Source organism: Apium graveolens, chromosome 9 (genome assembly GCF_009905375.1).
Source record: "Apium graveolens cultivar Ventura chromosome 9, ASM990537v1, whole genome shotgun sequence".
Lineage (NCBI taxonomy): Eukaryota > Viridiplantae > Streptophyta > Magnoliopsida > Apiales > Apiaceae > Apium > Apium graveolens.
In genome coordinates this window covers 142492835-142503860 of record NC_133655.1, presented here as the reverse complement: position 1 = coordinate 142503860, position 11026 = coordinate 142492835, and the positions used below count along the sequence as shown (strand labels likewise).

General features: G+C 36.4%; 1 non-coding gene across 1 annotated transcript; it reads left to right on the top strand.

Annotated features, from left to right (window-relative positions):
* The first annotated feature begins 2142 nt into the window (after positions 1-2142).
* Positions 2143-2249, top strand: LOC141688335 (small nucleolar RNA R71). The gene has a single exon (XR_012561783.1). It is a non-coding gene; the product is annotated as a small nucleolar RNA R71 (small nucleolar RNA).
* The last annotated feature ends 8777 nt before the right edge of the window (positions 2250-11026 follow it).

The window sequence follows — 11026 nt, the reverse complement described above, 5'->3', positions numbered from 1 at the left end:
AGAAATAGGATATATGATTCCTGCATCCAGCCATTTTAGAATTTCTTTCTTCACCACTTCTTTCATGATAGGATTAAGCCTTCGTTGTTGCTCAATAGTCGGCTTGCTACCTTCCTCTAGCAGAATTTTATTCATGCAATACGAAGGGTTGATCCCTTTTATATCCGCTATAGTCCATCCGATGGCCGATTTGAATTCTCTCAGAATCCTCAAGAGATTGTCCTCTTCACTACCTGAAAGGTCAGATGCAATAATAACAGGAAAAGTAGATGCATCACCTAAAAAAGCATACCTCAAGTGTTCAGGTAATGGTTTAAGCTCCAAAGTAGGTGCTTCCTCAATAGAAGGCTTGAGGTGTTTAGGAGCCTTTCTCAATTTTTCCATTCCAAGAGATTCAAAAGGCATATCAATCTTCCTTTTCCAGGGAGACGCATTCAAATATTACAATTGCTCATCTCCTTCATCATCTTCACTGTCTAAATTTCCCAACAAGGCTTTTTCTAAGGCATCCGACCTTAGCATTTGATTAAATTCCGACGTGACCACCAAATCGACCAACTCAACTTTTAAGCACTCCTCATTATCAGTAGGAAATTTCATAACATTGAACACATTGAAATTCACATCTTGATCCAACAATCGCATTGTAAGCTCACCCTTCTGCACATCAATCAAGGTTCGGCCAGTTGCCCAGAAAGGCCTTCCCAAGATTATGGGAATCTTCTTATCCTCCTCGAAATCAATAATGACGAAATCAGCAGGGAAGATGAGTTTATCCACCTTGACCAAGACATCCTCCACAATACCTCTCGGATATGTAATAGAACGGTCGGCCAACTGCAAGGTCATGTAAGTTGGTTTGGGATCAGGTAAGTCCAACTGCTTGAAGATTGACAAAGACATCAGATTGATGCTAGCTCCCAAGTCACATAGGCATCTGTCAAAAGACACCTTCCGAATAGTACATGGAATATTGAAGCTTCCTGGATCTTTAAGCTTTGGAGGCAACTTCTGCTGCAGCACAACACTGCATTCCTCTGTGAGTCGACATTCTCTAAATCATCTAGCTTCACTTTCCAAGAGAGAATACCTTTCATAAACTTTGCATAACTAGGCATCTGCTCGAGAGCCTCATCGAAAGGTATGTTGATGTGAAGTTTCTTGAACACCTCTAGAACTTCTCGAATTGCTTATCCAGCTTTTTCTTCTGCAACCTTTTAGGAAAAGGTGGTGGAGGATAGATCTGTTTCTCCCTTGTATTACCCTCAGGCAGAGTGTGCTCAACAGTAGTCTTCCTTGGTTCCACTTCTTCATCCTACTGCTCTACTTCTTTCTCAGCTCCAGCTTCCTCAGCCAACTCTTGAGTTTGTGCGGGATTAGCAACCTTCCCAAACCTCAAAGTGATTACCTTTACCTGCTCCTTAGCTTCCTTCTTCCCTGGCACTTCAGTGTCACTAGGTAGTGTACCAGGTTGACGATTTAGCAAGGCATTGGCAATTTGCCCAATTTGATTTTCCAAGGTCTTGATAGAGACAGCTTGGCTCTTGCACATAAGCTTCAACTCCTCTAATTCAGATTTTTCATTAGCTTGCTGCAGTTGGAGTTGTTGTTTTAGCGCATACTGCGGTTGCTGAAAACTAGAGGGGTTGTACTGCTTAGCTGAATACTGCTGATAAGGCTGTTGAACCGCATTCTGGGCATTGCTCCAACTGAAATTAGGATGATTGTGGTTGTTTGGATGATAGGTGGCTGGCACAGGTTGCTGCGATCGCTGGTAGTTGCTCACGAACTGAGCCGATTTATTAGAAATTGCGCACTGATCAGTTTCATGGGCACCAGAGTTCACAGACACTAGTGATTTGATTAACTCCATAATTAGCCAAAGTGTCCACCTTCATTGCCAAAGCCTTAATTTGGGCAGCGATAGCAGTTGTTGCATCCAACTCAAGAATTCCTGCAACTTTTCCCTGAGTTAACCTCTGGGTAGGATTCTGGTACTCATTAGCAGTCATCAATTCAATAAGTTCATAAGCTTCATCGTAGCTCTTAGCCCATAAGGCTCCTCCTGATGCTGCATCAAGTATGGGCCTAGAAGTAGGACCCAATCCATTGTAGAAATAGTTGATAATCATCCAATCAGGCATGACATGGTGTGGGCACTTCCTTAGCATCTCCTTATATCGATCCCAAGCCTCACACAGAGATTCTCCAGTTTGCTGCGCAAACTGGGTAAGAGTATTCCTGATTGCTGTTGTCTTCGCCATGGGAAAGAATTTAGTGAGAAACTTTTGAGCAAGATCTTCCCAAGTTTCTATAGTCCCTGCTGGTAGAGAGTGTAACCAACACTTAGCTTTGTCCCTCAGAGAGAATGGAAAGAGCCGTAGCTTGATAGCATCTTCAGTCACACCATTGAACTTAAAAGTGTCGCAGATCTCGATGAAATCCCTGATGTGCATGTTGGGATCTTTGGTAGGAGAACCCCCAAACTGAACTGAGTTCTATATCATCTAGATTGTGCTTGTCTTGATCTCAAAAGTGTTAGCCGAGATGGTTGGTCTAATGATGCTAGACTGAATGTCATTAATCTTAGGCTTAGAATAGTCCATCAAAGCCTTCAGATTTGCTGCTTGATCACCCATAGCTGCTATAATTGGCTCTTCAACTTTCTCTTCTTCTTCTACCTTCTTTTCTTCCTCAGTAACTTCCCTGCGAATTACCACAAGTTCTTCCTCGGCTTTATCCAGTGTTCTCTTATGAGTACGCGAACGCGTATGCATACACCCTCACTAGATCACCTGAACAAGACAAGGAAACAAATAAGTAACAATGTCTGAGTCAATGAACTTTAACGACCACTGATGGAAAGCACATAAACTAGTAATTAACACTGCAGTCCCCGGCAAAGGCGCCAAAAACTTGTTAGTCACTAAATACACGCTAATATTACACGCAAGTATACGAGTTCGCAAGTAGTATAAGATATAAATCAGATTCGATTCTACAGAGACTGTATTGGTTAAATATCTAAATTACGCACCTAAGCAACAATGTATGGTTATTATTCAATGCTAAGACTATAACAAATTAAGGTTGGTTAACTAATATTAACTACGAGAATTAAACACTTGAATTAATCAATATCAAGCACACATGAGATCCTAACTTCATTACTACTTCATTCAATAGTTATTGTTATTAACCTTAGCATGTAATGGTGATGATATTAATCGAATAACACGAAACTGATAATCGCCAACTTTTGTTGTACGAATACCATTCTAGCAAACATCCACAATTTAGATAGAAGTTGAATAGGCATCAATTATGTTGAGACCCTATATGTCTAGAGAATTTGACAACATAACGATTTAAGCACAAGTTATTCATGATGATTACACAGGGCAAGTAAAATGGTTAGAGTTACCCACTAATCATGCATACAACATATAAACCTATGCTAGCATGGCAAGTTCTAAATCTCAAGATCCACTGTCGCTTTACAAGAGATTAACAGGCTATCTTACATGTTCGCGACGCATATAAGACGAATAAGCACAACTTATACCAAATATCATACAATCACCTCATACCAAGGTATTAACTAAAGAATTCCATAGTAAATTTGCTAGAATCCTATGATCACGATTAGCCCATAATAGAACTCATCGTCACCATGGGTTTATATAAAAGCATGATAATAACACAACGATATAAGGCTGAAAAATACTTAATAAATAATGAAGTACGTTACAAGAGTATTAAGGTTCAAAGCATAAAGAGAACTAGCATCCACTGTTACAACGAATTAAAAGAATCATAAGATAAACTAATGCTTCCTCTTCTTCGTTGTTGTGTGCTAAAACGGTCTTCTCAATCTTCTTGCCTTCGCTCTGGTTGAAGAAAACGTCTTCGCATAAGGTTTATATAAGAGTCCAGGAGTCACCGCGCCAACAGAAGGCTAAACAGAATTATAAACAAATAAAACCAGAATCTAAATTTCCGCACGCACGCGACCGCTTGCTCCCTCCACGTGGTAGCGTGCTGGCACGCGGTCGCCTGCTCCTAGCGCGCAGTCGCGTGCTACCCTTCTGGAAAATTCTCTATTTTGCTCCTGTTTGTGCTTATTTCTTTGCTCGTCACCCCTAGACTGATTCCAAGCACTTCCTTATGCTTTATTTGATGAAAACCACCTATCTAAGCATGTTATACCCTGAAATGCAAAAACACTAGAAAATGCGTCAAATACACAAAATACTTGAGTCCAAGACACCAATTCAAGCTGTTATGAGACGCTCTAAGTGGTATAAAATGCCAGTTATCAGAGACATGGTTAAATGTCTTGATTGGAGGTTTCACAAGTGTTGTATACATTTTCTATTTAATGCAGGGCACTTGAATCTATATATTATCTTCTTGAAGGTGATTTATATGTCTATTATTTAATATAGTGCATATTGATAAATTATGAATCTAAGGGGAAGGGTCAAAGAGTGAAGTGAAAGATTAGGTCTGAGATGTACATGACAACGACTAGAGTCGACATGTCTCTTCTCTCCTTCTTCCAAATCCACTACCTCTTATCTTTGTGTTGTTGCTGAAGAAATAGTTATGATATCAGTAGTTTCTCTTAAAGAAGCACTTCCATTTTTAGCTTCATGTGGGAGGGCTAATTCCCACAGTGCATATAGTTGGTGGTCATTTGGAGCTATAGGTCTCCCTGCCGCACCTTATATGCTTTTAGAGAATAGGGCAAAATATTGCTCAGTTTGAGAGGACTTTAATTACGATCAAACATGATGGAGTGCAAATAGCTCTAATTTCATAAATCGTATCACCCTTTGAATGAAAAGGGTTTCAAGCTTGTAGTAATTAAAATAACAGTCCCTTCCAAGGACTTTTTCAAGAAACATTATCATGATCTTAAGGAGTGACCTTTCTTCAATGACCTCTGCGACTTCTTAAGCTCTAGTCCAGTTATAGAAATGGTTTGTGAAGGAGAGGATGCGATTATGTATTATCGAAATATAATCCATAAAAATGATGGTTCTGAGACTGCCCAAGATAAAATTAAGTCTTCTTAGATATTAATCTTCAACATTCATCACGTTGCCCTCCCCTCTGGAGATTAGCATAATTACAGTTTTGTTCAAAGTAGCTGGCATGCTCTTCATCATATTGCTAACTACACAACTACCATATATTATGTTACTTTTATCAATATAAAATTTATTTGTTTGGGAGATTTCTTTTGCATTGTTGATCGACTCTTTGTTTTGATTATAAGTTGGTTCTTCCTCTAAAATCTTCTGACAAATATCACCATATTACTTTTATGTTATGAAAGTAAGATTACATATTAAACAAATTCTACTTTTTATATGAACCATTATGTTGTGCAAGGCATGCCTTAACATAACAAGACTAAGTCACATTGACAATCCTAAGATTTAGCTGACTTGTAATTTTATGCAATTTATAATGATGTTTCTTGAATCTATAAATTTGTTTGAATAGACTAGAATTGAGTATTTTCAGTAAACAACCAACAAGTTAGGAATAAATCTCTGAAAGAAGATCAAGCCTGACCATGCCTCAGAATGAAGATAAATTGCTTGGTGAAGAATAAAGCTGTAGATTGAAAAATGTTTTAAGTTAAATGTCAAGAAGTCATATATTAAGTTGTAGTAAGAAGTCAATTTGGCCTCTGGAGAAGTGGAGATGTTGATAAGTCAGTTTAGCATGTAGAGAAGTAGAGATATCGACAAGTCAAAATACATGTAGAGAAATGGAGATATCGACAATTCGAAACACATGAAGAGAAATGGAGATATCGACAAGTCAAAACGCCTGTAGAGAAGATGAGATATCAACAAGTCAAAATACATCTAGAGAAGTGAAGATATCGACAAACCATTTACACATGTAGAGAAGTGAAGATATCGACAAGCCATTCTACATCTCGATACAGACATCTCTATACACTTTGAAGATCTCAAAAAAAGCTTCAATTACAGAATGCATCAACCATGAAGATTCAAGATTATCTGTCAATAAACCGTTTTATCATTGAAATGGAAAGTCTACAAATGCAGCTTGAAGAGTGCAAGATCAAGGGCCAAGATGAACTGGACAAAGGAGGGTCATAAACCTAGAAGATTGTATGCAGATTTGCTGCACTTAAACTAAAAAGAGACAAAGGACTTTAGAAAATGTATTAGTCTATTTTAATGCAAATTCTGTAAATTGTGCATGTTGATTTATAAAAGATGTCATGGGTTCTTTGTTTAGCGTAACAAAACAAATCTAGAATTTCTTGTATTTTCTCAAGAAGTACCCGTGTTCTAAAATATTTAAGAACACATATTTGTATCACAACTAATTTTATTTATAATATAAAGATCAAGTAAGTTTTGATAATTATTTTATGTGTCTTCTACAGTTAATTAATTATCATGCAAATTTCATATAGCCTATTGAGTTCCAAAGCTTAAACATAAAACTTGATTTTCTTAAAAGCAATTTACAAAGTTTAAAAGAAAAATCAAGAAACACACATTCACCCCCCCCCCCCCCCCGCTGTGTGTATTTCATACATAACAAGTGGTATCAGAGCAAAATCTGAAAGTAAATAGATTAGATCTTGGAAGTATGAGTGCACAAAAACTTAGAAGTATCAAGATCCATGTCTTTGACAAAAGAAACTACACTCTGTGGAAAAAGAAGATGATGTTGTTCATCAGGATGGCTCATTCACCGTATCTTGAGATTCTCAAGTATGGACCCTTCTTTCCCATTGAGAGGGTACCTGAAGCAACTAAAGGTGATGTAGTTATTCCAGGTTATTATTCTCCAAAAGATCCATCTACATACACTGAGCCATAGAAAGAGATGGTCTCACTTGATAGTGGCTTGCAACATTTATGATTGAGTCTCTTGATAATGTTATGTACAACAACATTATCAACTATGAGTCAGCCAAGCAAATCTGGGAGAAGATAAAGATCTTGTGTGAAGGTACTGAGGAAGTAAGGTCAAACCAATGAAGAATTTTATCTCACAATGTGAGGGTTTTATGGCTAAACCTAAAGAAGGCCTTACCGAGGTTTTTGAAAGGTTAAACGAACTGATAAATGACTTGCAGTTACATGACAAGTTCTATGAGGCTGAGGAGGTCAACCTGAAATTCTTGCTCACTCTTCTTAACCATTTGGAACAAAAGATCTCCGCAATAAGAGAAGGGAGAGATCTAGGCATAATAACTTTGGAGGTTTTATATGGTTTTATTAAAACCTATGAACTGGAGATAATGCAAAGAAAATCATTAAAGCTAAATCAATGACATGTTGTTGATGTGTTAAGTGCCTTGATAGCTAATGATCAGAAAATGATTGAAAATGAAACTAAATCTCATATTCAAGTTGTACAGCCTATTGAGCAGAATAACAAGGAACCTGGAAAATAAGTCATTCTGGAATTAGAAGAGGATGAATATTACACTCTTGATGAGTTGGATGAAATGGATTAGTCTATGGCCAACCTGACAAGGAAGTTCTCAAACATAAGAGTTATGAAGCCCAGATATTTCAAGGGTAAAGGTCAAACATCCTACAACAACAACTGGAAAGGAAAATCTTAGACAATCATAACTGGAAAAGGTGGCTACAAGTCAGGATCTGTGAACAAATCTAAGATTAGAAGCTACAATTATGATGAGCTTGGTCACTTTACCACAGAATGTAGGAAGCCTAAGAAGGTGAAGAAAGATAAGTCATACTTGGAACTTGAAGCTAAGTATGAAGCACTTCCGAAGAAACAGCAGGGAAAAACTTACATATCTGAGAGAAAGGGTTGGGATGACACAGATGATGAAGAACACAATGAAGAAGATGGAAACTATGCTCTCATGACCTTGGAGGAAGGAGAATCATCTGCATCAAAATCTGAGGTACCCGTCCTAACCACCATTGATTTGGATGCCTCAAAATATATGGAAAATTTTGAAAAGATGAGTACAAAAATGTTTCAAATTCACACAAGTATGGTGGATGCCACTGAGGAAATGAACAGACTATCTAAAGTGAATGAGAAACTGGAAATTGAGAAATAATAACTAGAACTGCAGCTTGTGAGCCTAGAATCTGTTAGGAAAGGAAATGAATATCTTAAAAATAAGCTAAAATGTTTAGAGGAGATAGAGGTTGTATTAAAAGAAAATATTGAGAAAAATTAAATTAAACTTAAGTCATTTAAAAATGCTTCTAAATTAGTTGGCCAATATTATGAAAAAAACAAACCTTGTGCTAGCATAGCAATTGGACTAGACTATGAGGCTATTTCATCTCAAAAGAAAAATCAAATTGATTAAGGCAAAAAAAGTATGGACAAGGAAGTTCTTGTTGTGCTTTAAAAGGTGAATGCACCCTTGTTTAAAGCCTGTGAGGTGAATTTCAGTGAAGAAGAGCTCATCATCAAGCAAGAAATTGCAGATAAGGATGAAAGCAAGAAAAATGTCTAATCAACTAACAATATTGAAAGAGAAAAGAAGACTGAGACTAGTCCAGTTGTCAAGACACCTAAGACTAAAGCAAAGAGTGAAAGCACATGAAAGAAAAAGAAAAATAGAAATAGAAAGATTGAAGTCAAAAAAAGTAACAATTATGCATATGTTACAGATGCCCCTAGAAAATAATGTCAGAAATGTGGCTCAACAAAGCATTTAACTCATCTTTGTAAAAAGACAGTTAATGAGCCAAAGTATGGAGCATGCAAATACAATGAAGCATAAACTAATGATTATTCTTCTTTTTATGACAAGTTTGATTACATTCCCTACAACATGAAGGTTATGACTTGTTGTCATAAAATAAGAAAAGTTTAAAATAAATAAATATTGGATCTGAGGTAAAAAAGGAGAATGATAATCAACCTAAGAAAACTGTTTCTTTTGATAACTCAAGCTCTACTCCTGCTAACTCTATAAAGAAGAAGAATGTGATCAACACTGCTTGCTTAGCTTAAAATACTTAAAACTCATTGTGTACAGGGCAAGAAGAATAAATTCATGTGGATCATTGATAGTGGGTGTTCCAGGCATATGACATATGATAAAGTCCTGCTACCACAGTTTGAGGAGATGGTTGGCCTTTTGGTGACCTTTAGGGACAACATTAAGGGATTCACAATAGGATATGGCAATTTGATCTGTGGTAATATTGTTATTTAAGATGTAGCTCTGGTTGGAGGACTTGAGGTTAATCTTCTAAGTGTCAACCAATTCAAAGACAAAGAATTCAAAGTTGAATTTGACAAAGAAGATTATACAGTATCAAAAAAGAAGACTGGTGAAGTTACTCTCAAAGGAGTAAGAAAAGGAAGCATGTTTGTTACAGACATGAACTCAGCAAGTAAGGACAAAGTGTGTTGCTTCTATAATAAGGCATCAAGTGAACAATGTAGACTTTGGCACAAAAATCTCTCTCACCTAAACTTCAAAGAAATCAACACTCTTGTGAAAAGAGAGTTAGTGAGAGACATGCTAGAATTGGAGTTTGTCCCATATGAATTATGTGAAGCTTGTTAGAAAGGAAAGATGAAAATATCAAGTCACAAAAGCAAAAATGTGAATTTTATCAATGCCCCTCTACAACTTATCCATATTGATTTGTTTGATCTTGTAAATGTCTTGTTCTTTTCTAAAAAGAGATATGTAGTAGTAATAGTGGATGACTACTCAAGATACACTTGGGTTGAATTTATGCATTCTAAAAATGAAACTCCACACATTATCATTGAGCATATAAAGAAGATTGAGAAATAGGCTAAAGATGGCAATTATGTGAAAATATTGAGAAGTGATAATTGTACTGAGTTCAGAAATTCTATACTAAATGATTTCTGTAAAGATAAAGGTATCACTCAAGAGTTCTCAGCTCCAAGAGCACCTCAAAAAAATGGTGTGGTTGAAAGAAAGAACATAACTCTAGTTGAAGCTGCAAAAACAATGTTGCAGGATGCCAAATTGCGAACAAGATTTTGGGAGGAAGCTGTTAACACAACATGTTAAACTCAGAACATATATTTGGTGAACAAAAGCATTGACAAGTCACATTAATCAGTCATGTCTAAGAAGAAGCCTACATTTAAACATCTTCATGTATTTGGAAGTAAGTGTTTTGTGTGAAAAGACAACTCTGAATATGTTAGAAAATTTGAATCAAAAGTTTTTGAAGCTATCTTTGTTTGTTATTCATTGGAAAGGACTGCCTACAGGGTCAATGTGCTAGAGCAAAGAAAAATTATGGATGTTAGATATATTTATGATGTCATGTCTAATATGATTTGTTTAGTTTCAGAACTTACTATCAGAACTTAACTGGAAATCAGAACTTACTGAAGACAGGAAGTTATCAGAACTTAAGCCATCAGGACTTATATCAGAACTTAAGTGCGGATACACTTCAAGGATGAAAAGAGGCTAATTTACAGGAGAGGATCTAGATTAAACAAAAGAAGATATTCTTGGAGAGTTGTACAACTAAAGGAATACAGTAGATAATCTCTGATCGATGTATTTTAGGAAACAGAACATATCATATCAATTAGGAGATATCTTGTAATTGTGTAGTATATAAACATATATTAGGGTTTACACTATATGTGTTATCATTCACGAGAATATTATTCATTATAACCCTAGCAGCTCTTAGTGATATCATACATCACTGAGAGAGTAGATTAAACCCACTATAACAGAGTTTGATATATTAAATAAACTTATTTTCTGTTACATACTTGTGTTTATAATCGAATTGATTGTAGATACTATATTCAACCTCCTTCTATAGTATCATTGAGGCCTAACAAGTGGTATTAGAGCCAATCTGTTAAGATTACAAACAGTTAAGATCCAAACAAACAATCAATCATGTCTGATCAATCAAAAACACAAGACCCTCAAGAACCTGCAAAGGTTCAACCCATTCAAAACACCAGAAGATATGAAACCATCAAGGTTCCTATGCTCAGG